At 45.4% G+C, this 12,496-nt stretch overlaps 1 protein-coding gene across 6 annotated transcripts in view; it reads left to right on the top strand.

Moving 5' to 3' along the window:
• The window catches only part of SESN2 (sestrin 2), a 57,945-nt gene extending 54,935 nt beyond the window's left edge, over positions 1 to 3,010 (top strand). For all 6 annotated transcript variants that reach the window (XM_083511959.1, XM_083511960.1, XM_083511962.1 and 3 more), the window contains exon 11: positions 58 to 3,010. The gene's annotated coding sequence lies outside the window, so the exon portion shown is untranslated. The remainder of the gene's footprint in view (positions 1 to 57) is intronic.
• The last annotated feature ends 9,486 nt before the right edge of the window (positions 3,011 to 12,496 follow it).

Below are 12,496 nucleotides of genomic sequence, written 5' to 3'. Positions count from 1 at the left end.
TATATATATATATATATATATATATATATATATACATACACATACATATAACATGAGAGGGCATGGAAAAAATGTGATCCTTCTCTGGCTGGCTGAAGTGGTGTGCTGCATTCTCCCACCTCATTCTCTTGCATGTTTAGAGCAGACCCTCACCTGTTGCCAAAACAGTCTCCAGAAATGTGAATATGTGGAAGTATTTAAAGAGCACTGACCACTGGAGAGTGGAGAGCATTTAAACATCATGCCTTAATGTTACATTGTGCGCTTTTCATCTCTCTCTCAAGTTAGGAGGGTTCCCCCCTGCCAAGAAAGACCCTATTCAGGCCCTATGCTTAACACACACACACACACACACACGTTCTTCATGTGTCCACTGTGTATCTGCCTTAACTGATTTCCCTGGTCAGAGAGTAGATCACTAAACTGTGAAAAAGCAAACCTTAAAGATAACTTTTCAAACAACACCACATTCTTGTTGGGTTTCTTAAGCTACTTCCCCCCTCCCCCCACTGCTAACCCATTTGTGGGTGTGGTTTTTTTACACTTCAAGAAGGAACTAAATGTCCATAATTTCAAAAGGTTTTAACACCTAAAGGTGGTGTAGATGCATATCAAGTTCTGGCGCTTTCTCCTTTCATATTCACAATCTTGAATTTTTACCTCTTGGATTGTTGCCATGAAATTGCGTGTACCAAACCCCTGGAGTATGCCCGCAAGATTGTTTTGGTTGTTCTGTATATATGTGCCTCTCCCCCCCCCCCCCCCCATTTTTAAACTTTAGTAATGGAAATCCTGTGTTGGCTTGACTGGTAAGAAGAACAGGACTCTAGGGAGCATTCCTGAAATATATGAAAGACTGGCATGGGCAGAGGTTGCTCAATCTAGCCTAGTGTTCCCCAACCTGTTGCCTTTCAGATTATTTTGGAGTAGAGTTCCCATCAGCCTCGGCCAACCAGGCTGTGCAGACTAGGGTTGATGGGAGTTGTGGTGCAGAGCTGATTGAAAGCTAGTGCTGCCTCTTTGACTTGGCCTCCCAGGCCTGGTTTGCTCAGGTCAGAGAGAGCCTATGTTACCTCTGAGTTGGTTATGTTGTAAATATGCCCTAGGAGCTCCCTGTGATGAGTCCAGACTTTGGAAGTATATGCTTATTGTTTCTATAAGCCTTAAGGTGGGGCATGGGGAACCTGCACCCCTCTGTATGTTGCTGGACTCCCAACTCCCATCAACCGCCAGCCAACATGGCCAATGTTCAAGAATGATGAGATTTGTAGTCCAGCAACACCTGGAAGGCCACAGGTTCCCCAGTTCCTGCTCTAGGAAAAGTAAAGATATCACAGAGCTGGCATAGGCAGGGAAGCTAAAACAGTATTTCGACCTTTGTTGGTCAAAGATAAGGTACACAGGAGGATTCATTTGCTGGGGCCTACCTCATATGACTGGCTTTACAGCACATGAATTGGTATTTTAAGATAGCCAACATGGTGCCCTACAGACATTGTAGGACCATTGGCCATGTTGGCTGGGGCTGATGGGTGTTGTAGTCCATAGCTTCTGGAAGGCGGTACATTGGCTGCCCCATGGCTTCCCAGTCCATCCGTCCGTCCCAATACAGTAGATTTGGTATGGAGCCTTGGATTTCTCAAATTTCACCTGGTTGGGTAGAGATCAGAATGATTTTGGTGTTTATATGCTGACTTTCAAAGCAGGGTGATTAACATGTGGTCCTCCACACACTCTTGGACTTTAACTCCTTTCATTCCTGGCCCTTTGGCAATGTTGGCTGGGGGCTGATGGGAATTGGTTCCTAGCGACATCTGGAGGACCACTGGTTAGCCACCCTTTTGTAAATTCTCAAGATACTAGTGATCATGGCTTTCCAGACTGACTCTGTAGATGCCTTGAGAGACTGCAAAGGATATTCTTTCTTCTAACTGAAACACATTGCTCCCTGGGTGGAAAAACAAAAAGGCTGGGGTTTATGTTTGGCTGCTTAGTTAACTCTGCTTCCAGACACTGTACGGTCACTGTGTGTTAACATTCATACACTTCCTGCACTGCAAAGCAAGTCTTGTGGTGGTGTTTGTAGGCGGAAGGTGGGGCCTTGACTCTGCAAGGACCTAAACCTCTAGGCCACACTCTGCAAGGACTCAAGGTTAAGTCGTCCCCCTCGTTTTTCACAGGGGGAATACATTTGAAGTGGCTTCCCCAGAGTAGCCTGCTGCTCAGCTTCCCTGGAGAAACAAAGCCCCCATTAAGCATAATGGCTCATTCTCTTTGCCCACGGCAGTATTGCACATGAAGGCAGCAAATGCACTGTGAAATTCAAAGGCTAGCTTGGCCTGTGACTAAACTGAGCTGAGCAGGCCTCGACTCTTTATTCAAGCTGGTTTTGATCTTTTCCTCACTTCCCCCTGCCACCCCCCTCTTCTTCCCAAGCCGGTTTTTTGAGCTGATTTAGATACTCGCCACTTTTTCTTAAGGAGCGAAAAACCTGGTCCTATCCGTATCCAAATGCAGTTCTGTTGATTGACTATCATGTGTCCTGTTTCAGGTGGGTCTTTCCTAGGAGAGCTTTGTCTGTTTCCACCTTGAGAGGTGCAGTGTGGGGCGGGGGAGGAGAGGGTCCCACAACATCCTGAGAGAGCAGGCTGTGTCTGTGACTTTAGCCTGAATGTGCCACTACCTTTCACATTTCTCCCAGTCTTTGTGCAATGACCATTCTCAAATCTCATGCCATCAAGTATACTTTTTTAAAAAACAAAAACCCAGTCCATGCACACCATCGCTCTCTCTTCCTGACCTCGCTCCCTCCCACTCCCCCTTCCCCACCCCTCCAGCAGTACAGACTTGGATGCCTCTGGAACCTGGACGGGACCTCTGCTCCGTATAAGTTATGTTGTGTGTGTGTTTAAAAAAATGTATTTACTCTTGACTGTACCAGTGTTGTGACTTTGCTACCAGTTCTTGTTTGTTTTTTTGAGAAATAAAGTTGCCTTTTGGTTTTTCCAAACATCTGTCCTGCTTGTTTTTAAACTGAGTTCTTGCCTACATCAGTGAAACCAGGGGTTGCCAACCGTCTTCGAGCCTGTGGACACATTTGCAAAAGAAAGTGCTTCTCCGTGCAGCACATAGTTAAACTATGGAATGCGCTCCCACAGGAGACAATGATGGCTGCCAACTTGGATGGCTTTAAAAGAGTGATTAGACAAATTCACAGAGGAGAGGACTATTAGCCTGAACAGCTGTGCTCTGATGCCACAGGTGGAATCAGCAATGCTTCTGGATACCAGGTGGTGAAAACCACAGGAGGGAAGAGGGCTCTTGGGGTTGAATCTTTCTGGTTCCCCACAAACATCTGTTTGGCCACTCTGAGAACAGGGTGCTTTGCTAGAAGGGCCACTGGCCTGATCCAGCAAGCTTTTTCTTACATCCTTGAATGGGAGAAACACTTGTGGAAACCACAAGTACGCGCAAACAGCCCAACTTATTGTATTGGGTACAACAGCATGCTTCTTTCAAGACTTGGGGCCCCATGTGCACTTCTGGAACCAAACTTGGTTTTCAACAGAAGATGAAAAGCTGGATTTAGGAACATAGGAAGCTGCCCTTGTACTGAGTCAGACCCTGACTGGCAGTGGCTTTCCAAGGTTTGAGACAGAGAGTTTAGTCCAGGCCTACCTGGAGATGCCAGGGATCAAACCTGGGACACTCAGCATACAAAGCAAGCGTGCTTAACTACTGAGCCACATCTCTCACGTTCAGGAGCAGGGGGACTGTTTTCCTTGTTCAGGCTGAGGCTCCTAGAACCCATCATTCTGTGTGTTGACAGTCACATTTAAGAACAGAAGAAGAGCCTGCTGGAACAGGTCAATGGTCCATCTTGGCCACCATCCTGTTACTCACAGTGGCCAGACAGATGCCTGTGGGAAGACTGCAAGAACATTCTCCCCTCTGCTTTCCAGCAACTGATAGCAGCATTCAGAAGCATTACTGCCTCTACAATCGAAAGCAGAGCATAACCCCTGTGACTAGTAGCTGTCCTCGACAGCCTTATCCGCCACGAATTTGTCCAATCCTCTTTGAAAGCCATTTCTTCCTTGCTGTAGCCTAGCAGCAGTTCAGGATGGACTGAACAGTAGTGCCTTATCTTATCCCCATATCAACCCTGCCAGATAAAAGTTTAGGCTTGCAGCTCAGGCCCAGGTGTGCCTGTGCAGAGCTGCTGCAGCTGCTCCCTCGCCAGTACAAGCCAGTCTGCTTCCTAGTCCTACTCAGCCACTTGGCCCTCCCTGTTTGGCTTGTTGTTAAGGCAGTCACTAAGACTCTCTTGTGACTGCTGAAACAAGGCACCTTAAAAGTGAATTATCATTATAGCATCAGCGATCTGTGAATGGGTTGTTCCTCGTCATGTTCAGGTGGTTAGGACGAGCTTTCAGCCGGGGTCACATGCTTTGAATATGCATTAAATATACGGTGGAGAACATAAGAAGAGCCTGCTGGGTTAGCCCACTGGCCCATCTCATCCTACCTCTGATTATCTCAGTGGCCAATCAGAAGCCTCGTTTGGGAAACCTGTGAGCAAGATTTGAACACAAGAGCACTTACCGGCTCCCACTGTGGTTTTCAGCAACTGATGTTCAGATACCAGTAGCCAATAGTAGCCCCCTCCTCCTCTAAATGTGTGTTGAATGTCTCCCTGCCTCCTATCCCTAACTGCAACCCTGGCTGAGATGCCTACAATGGGCATGCCTACAATGGGCCATTCCTTTGGGGTCTCCTTTGGCCAGCAGCCTGATGCAGGCCATGGATGTTTGGGTTTGATGGAGGGGCGAAAGGGCTAGAAGTAGCTTTGAGGACCAGCATCCAAGGATTTTTCCATCCCAAGGCTCTCGGTTCGCAGGAGTTACTCAACACCAGTTTTGTAAGAGCTTCTGGGATAACAAACTTTTTATCAGCGGTGAGCAGACATGAAGCAAGGCAGAGAATGTTCCGTGCTGCTACGAGTGCAAAACTCATCTGGTTAGTGGTAGATAAGAGCAGAGCTCAATGGCATTTCAAACCTCATATGCGACTGGCCGCCAAAGTGTAACAGCCCTGTGGGGGCTCTGCTTAAAATGGGCCTCCCATTTGGATAAGGCAACATGCAAGCCATCCCAGTGCAAAGCTGGTCATATTTTAGGAAGGCCTGTAGCTCAGGGAGAGAAAGTGTGTCTCAAGGCTGGATTACTGCAGTGCACTCTACGTGGGGCTGCCCTTGGGCTTGATCTGCAGTTAGCACAGAACGCTGCAGCATGGTTGCTGACAGCAGTGAGAACCTGTCAGCATATAACACCTGCTGGTTGCCTATGGGTTACTGTTAATAGATAAAGCCCTTAATTGCTTGGGACTAGTTTACTTGCAGGTTCGCCTTACCACATATATGCCCCCTCAACCACTTTGTTCAGCAGAACTGGCACTGTTGCAGATGCCAGATAATTTTCCTTCTGCAATTGATAGAAATCAGTCTTTCCGTGTGGCAGCACCTATGGAACTCCCTGCCTATTGACACCAGCCAGGCTCCTGTGTTGTACTCTTTCTGGTGCCTGCTGAAAACATTTTTGTTTAGGCAAGCCTATCCAGACATGTGTTTATTTTATTTTTTTAGCTAGTGCTGATTTTAATCATTTTAAACATATTTTAAATACCTGTTTGAAACTATGTTTTACTGATAGTTTTTATGATTTATTTTATATTTTAAATCACTTAGAAGTTTGATTGTTTGTTTGTTTTACAATTGAGTGGTATACAGTGGTACCTCGGGTTAAGTACTTAATTCATTCCGGAGGTCCATTCTTAACCTGAAACTGTTCTTAACCTGAAGCACCACTTTAGCTAATGGGGCCTCCCGCTGCCGCCACGCCACCGGAGCATGATTTCTGTTTTCATCCTGAAGCAAAGTTCTTAACCCAAGGTACTATTTCTGGGTTAGCGGAGTCTGTAACCTGAAGCGTATGTAACCCGAGGTACCACTGTATTGAATTTTGTTAGCATCAATAAAATAAATGTCAAACAGGGCTGGGGAACCTAGGATTCAAATTTGGTCTATGAGGCTGCTTTCTCCATTTGCCCTGTAACTGATGTTAGGTATGGGCCAGTTAGTTTAGTGGCTGCAAATGCACATTTGGGAACTTTAAAGTGTGCTCCTGATCACGCATAGGCAAAGGGAAGCCAACTTCGACCCTACCTCCCATCAGCTGATGGAGGGTAGATCAAAAGCTTCAGGGCTCCTGACTACCTGTCACATTCGGCCCATTGCAAGGCTGGCTCTGATAGGGCTCTGACCTGTGGAGCCAAGGTGGTTATCCACCCCTGATGTAGAAGGAAGCCCTCCCATTCAGTTCCTGGCTTCTCCTGCTTGGACTGGGAAAGGAACCTGTCTTGAAACCTGGAGAGCTGCCTCCAGGCAGTGTATGTAGATGGGCAGAAAGTAGTTCAGAAGCTACTGGTAGGTTTTTGAATCTGATTTGCAAGGGTTTCTATTCTGGGTTATCTAACAATATCCATAACTTACTATTAAGGCACACAAAACTCTCCTAAATGAGGTTTCTGAAACAGAAAACAAGGAATGGAGCTTTTTAACCTTGTTTCTGGCATGGATAGAATATTCCTGTGATGAGCACATGCTCAGAGGCACCCTGTCCATTTATTCTTAGCATATGTCCAGCCAGCTAAGCCACTGCTTTGCACTGGGCTCTCTGGCTTCTAAAAAAAGCCTGAAGTCTCAACACTACCAGCAGCATAGAAAACTACTGAGCTAGATGAGTTTACATGTTTCTGATTCTACATATCTTGCAGTTGTGTGCTTGCAAGTACAACACATTTTGACAATTGTATGGCAGGAGCTGAAATCTTGCAAATGATTGCTTTAAAGTAAAAAGATCAACTCTTCCAAAGCTTATCTTTTGCTTTTCCTAATTTCCATGAACAAACCCTTGAATGCTTTTAAGATGTAATCAACCAGTACACACACAAAAAAGCAAGTTTCCAAGGTGATAAGAGCTAAAAGGTATGGTGCAGATAGCCTGAATGTTCCTGATGGCAGTATCAAGCAATGACTTTTGTGTCAATCAGCACTGATAAAATACTGCAGACGGAGCATTAATATATCACCTTAAATGCTGGGGTGAGGGGGGAGGGCTCTTCTCTGGCCTGAGTATTGATTCTACACTATGTGAGCAGTGCTTTGTGTTATTAAGTGCACTAGTAGATACTAGGGCCAAAGGGACAGATTAATTTGCTCATAGAAGAGTTTGATTTTCATTCTCCACCTACTGCTGTCCCACACTTCCTCCTCCCTAAACCTGGATAGTCCCTATGCAATCAACACAGCTATCCTATTGAGATTTTCATAGCCTTTTTGAGAGGCCCATTAAGTGAAGACCACCTTCCTATGCCAGGCGTGTCGGACTTAAAAAGCATTTAGGGATTTTCAAATCCTTTTCACTATTGTTATCACCAGTTGCTGGTTTTATTTTATTTTGGTATTATTCTGCTGCTGCTTTTTCCTGTTTATATGTTTTATTTCCATACTTTAAGGCAGCCGTCCCCAACCTAGCAACCTCCGGATGTTGTTGGACTACAACTCCCATCATCCTTGACTGTTAGCCATGCTGACTAAGGTTGACGGGAGTTGTAGTCCAACAACATCTGGAGAGCCCCAGGTTGCAGGATCCCACTTTATGGTTGCTATTATTTTACCATTATTATTCACCGCTACCTGCTCAGATAATGTTTTCTATTGGACGTATAGAGATATTGTAAGTACTGTAAGTAAGTAAATAAATAAATAAATAAATAAATGTGGTGTGTGAGCATGTACAGTGGTACCTCGGGTTAATTACTTAATTCGTTCCGGAGGTCTGTTCTTAACCTGAAACTGTTCTTAACCTGAAGCACCACTTTAGCTAATGGGGCCTCCTGCTGGCACTGTGCTGCCGCTGCACGATTTCTGTTCTCATCCTGAAGGAAAGTTCTTAACCTGAGGTAATATTTCTGGGTTAGCGAAGTCTGTAACCTGAAGCATATGTAACCTGAAGAGTATGTAACCCAAGGTACCACTGTATAGAAACTAGCCTATAGCCATAGCTGTCAAGTTACAGATTTGAAAATAAGGGATCAGCAGCCAAAATAAGGGATTTTCCAAGCACAGGTATATTCAACTTCTGAGCCCCTCCAAGCCAAAGGCAAAAAGCCTAGCCAGCAGCCAAACGAAGCCTCAAGCGGTGGTTCCCACAGCACAGCAACCTGGCAAGGGGGATGCAGCAAGGGAAACCACCGTCACCTCTCTACTGGGAAGCGCTGAGCAAAGGCGAGTCCCCAGGCAACGTGGCCGATTTGATTGGCACAAGGCATGCAAGCTCCACCCCGTCGTTCTTAGACTCCTTATTGGGTGAGCAATGCAACCAAGCAACACAGTTGGAGCCTCCCTCCTCCCTCGCCCTCCCTCCCTTTCCCGCCAAATAAGGGACGGTTGACAGCTAAGCCTATAGCTTGAAGGTAAAATCAACATTTGTTGTTTCACCCTCTTTTGCCTCTAGCCATGCCCATCAATGGCATGCAACCCCCCCAGAAGAGAATACGGCCTCATACCCTCCAAAATGATGTGGCCCAAAAATCTGGGTCCAAAATCCTGTGTGAGTCACGTGAACTGCATAAGATTTTCCCAGGGAGAGATCTTGGCCTGAAATCATGCAAGAGCAAGGTGCCCCAAATGGCCACCGTGCTCTTGTGGGGAAAAACAAGATGTCCCAGTTTTTCCAGGGCAGTTGAAAAAAGTTCCCCCTCCCGGACTTAATGGGTCAGGACTCCAGTAATATCTTGACGGTGCCAACCTCTGATGTTAGCCATGGGTGAGGAGATAGTTTGTGGCAGCTGGGATGGAGGCTTGCCTCTTAGGCTTCTTTGGGTGGTCTTGGCCAAATGGCGGCCTCTCCACTGTCATGAACGCAAGAGGTAACAGTTGCAAATCTCCTCTGCTTCCGGTGATTAGTTAAACAAGGGCAGCCTTGCCTCTTGTTGACAGCTACTGTTTGCACGTCTTAAAACGGTTCCTGCTGACAGAGCCAATACGTGCGGGATGTCTCCAATGGCCGGGGGACCACATGATCGCTCTGAGCAGCACGTGACTCCCATCATCATTAGTCTCCGAGAGCACGAGACAAGCGGGCTTAGTTGATGGCTTGATCACACATTGAGCAATCAGGCCTATTTGCGAAGCAGGATTTCAACATTCAAGTTGTGTGCGGATTGCCGTTTGCATCTGTGGATTTCCCCCGCTTAATACATGGGGAACCTTGGCTTGCGATTACTGCATAAGGCTTATATCTCTCCATAAACAGAAGGGGAATGAGGGGGCAAGGAAAACAGCCTGACATATCAGATAAACACCCCAATGCTTTATTTTTTTGTATGTTTAACATTTTTATTCTTCTTGCAAGGAGTGCAGGGTAATGTCACATGCCACTTCTTCTTTTGCCAAGTTTAATCTCACAACAACCCTGTGATGTAAATGGTGGTGAGAGATCAGGGGCTTCCAGATGGGGATTTCACACTGCAAATTATTCCAGTTTTGTATTTCTGTAAAGTAACTTATTGGATTTTCTGCACCAAGGGTAAATCCTGACTGAATGGATGGGGAGAAACACGGGCAGGCATTTTGATGCTGGTAATATTATGTAGATGCTGGAGGGGGTGGAAAACAGAATTTTGCCTGCATGGGCAGTACTGATTTCACAATAAGAACTTATAGCGACTGGTCCAAGGTAAGAATGGGGGAGATATTTGATTCAGATCACATTTAAAGGTGAATCACATTTCAGAAATGCAAACCAAAACAAAGCCGTTTTTCAAAATGTGCACTTCTCTGAATTTTGCAGTGGTGTTCTGCTCCCAAAACGACCAAGGTTTGCATAAAATGGGTGCATGCTAATTTATAAGCATATACATGTACATTCAAAAAGAACTGCTGTAACTGAAATACAAATATTATTATGCCCACTAGCCTGTGTTTGGTTGTTATGGTGAATGTACCACTAAATGCAGTACATATTTTTTAAACAAAACCAATGCAAATCCCATGGTCTGTATGAGCCACAAACAGGATACAAAAAGGAATACAAAAAGGTAAAAGGAATAGCAAGGGATATGTAAATAAATCCATTTAAAAAGTGCAGTGAACACAGGCATCCTGTTGGGTAGGCCCAGCCAAAGTCCCATCAGTCACCAATTTCTGGGCCTCAGGAATGTTTCTGCAGACAGTGTGGCATTCTGGACTCTGCAACGCCAATAATAATATTCACTCCTGATTGCAGGCTCCAAGGTGCAGATGGAGATTATGTCCCATCTGGGTCAGAGACAGGCAGACAGCTCTCACCAAGGACAAAGTCTGGAGCATGGTGATTCCATCGTTTGCCTGACAAAGGCCATTCCAATGGCTTAAGTGGGTTCCTTGTGTTAACTGGAGGTGGGAATCAGTCCTACAATAGCTACAGCTGATGGCATTCCGGGCAGAGAGGGCTACACCTACATTTTTTATCTTACCATCTTATCTTACACCCACCCTTTATAGGTAAACATGTGGGATGCACATTCACAACCCGCAGCGTTCACAACCTGTAATGGCGCAATTTAGCGCTTCGGCGCATGCGCAACCCCCGAAACCCGGAAGTAACCCATTCCAGTACTTCCAGGTTTCGGTGGCTCTGTAACCTAAAAAAACGCAACCTGAAGCATCTGTAACCTGAGGTATGACTGTCTTCAGAACAGTTTGAAACATCTTACAAGGTAATAGTAGCTTGGGGTCTCAGTATTCACAGAAAATAATAACAAAAGTGTGAGATAGATAAATAAATAGTGTATGAGCCCACAGAGGTGGGGAAAAGAGCTCATTCCATCAGCCATGCTTTAAAGGCCAGCTCTCTTGAGTTGCCTCCTGCGGTTCATCATTATTTGTGGTGTGCAAATTTTGGCTGGAAACTGAATGGGGTGGCAAACTCTATTGGCTTGTGAGTCCTCCCACCCTGTGCTCAGCTTGCATGTATGTAGATAAAACCACATATCCTAAAGATGCCACAGTCTCCATTGACCTTCATTCCAAGGCCTCTTTTGTTGCTATGTGTGTTTCCCCCACTCTGCTTAGTTACCTGTTCCAAAAGAACTTCCAATATGTGTAACTTTTCCTTGTGTGGGACTGGTTCCAGCCCCTCGATCGTTTTGGTTGATTTATTTTGCAGCTTCACCAGGCTGACAATATTCTTGTTTGATAGGTAGTGAGGGGTGGAAATCATGGACACCTTCCCTGCCACCCAAGGAAACTTGCAGTCTTTTCTTGACAGTCATCAAAAAAGTATTTCCTTTTAGGGCCATGCAAATATATGAGGTGAGCTGTTCTAAGTCCACCTGCAACCAGGTCCTGTCCATAAGTTAAAGCGTGCACTTTCTTCCTAGACGGGCAAAGATCGCCAGCTGTAAAACAAAACAGCCAGTTTCTATCTTAACCGCAGAGCACAAGCCAGTGACAGATGGCTTGTGGGTGACATATGTCTTATACTGAGGTCATCAAGCAGAAGAGACAGTTTGAAAAACATTTGAAAATGATTTTGAAACAGATGCTGTCAAAGAAAGAAACAGCATGTGAGACTATATACCGTTTCACAAGCTTGCTTTCTTTGTCAGATAGTACCAGATATACTTTTCTCCCCAAATATTTTTATTGATTTTGCAGTAGCATACATCAATTGAACACATTGTCATCTGTAAGGGGGACAAAGGTCTTCTAACAACTCTCTGCACTGTTAATAAACTACAGTTCCCAGGTTTCTTTTTGGGGGGGGGGAGCCATGATTTCCAGTTTGTTTCCAGGCTCAATTCAAGGTGCTCATGTTAGTACAGTGTTTAAAGCCCTAAATAACTCAGGCCCCAAATACGGGAAAGACCACTTCCTTCCCTACAGACCCTCTCAGGTGCTAAAATCGGTGGAGGGAGCCCACTTGGTGGTTCCACCGCCCTCAAAAGCTCACTTGAGATGACACTTGTGAGGTACATTTTTAGGACCCACCTTATTTGTGAAGTTTTATATTGCTGCTTTTAATATTGCATAATATTGTGTTTTAATTCTTTTAACCCACCCTGGGACCTTAGGTGAAGGGCAGGTAATAAAATGCAACAAGAGCAACAGTTTAAAGTGATATGATACTGCTTTGAATGGGTAGTACAGGTGGTAGAGCCTCAGAAAATGAGCTCTATTTATTGCTAGTATGTAGGATGAGCTGAGGAAGCCTTCCTTACCAATTTGTCAGGCTGGCACAGGCCCCCTTCAATAAAGTATGCCACACACTCTCGTGATGCCCTGGGTACATGCTAGTACCTATAACATCACATCTCCATTCGTCACCTGCCTTTACATAAGAAACTGCCTTATACCGAGTGAAACCACTGGCTCACCTAGCTCAGTCTTATC

This window comes from Podarcis liolepis (assembly GCF_965112155.1).
Source record: "Podarcis liolepis genome assembly, chromosome: 7".
Lineage (NCBI taxonomy): Eukaryota > Metazoa > Chordata > Lepidosauria > Squamata > Lacertidae > Podarcis > Podarcis liolepis.
The sequence above is the reverse complement of the archived record's forward strand: the minus strand, read 5'-3'. Positions and strand labels throughout refer to the sequence as shown.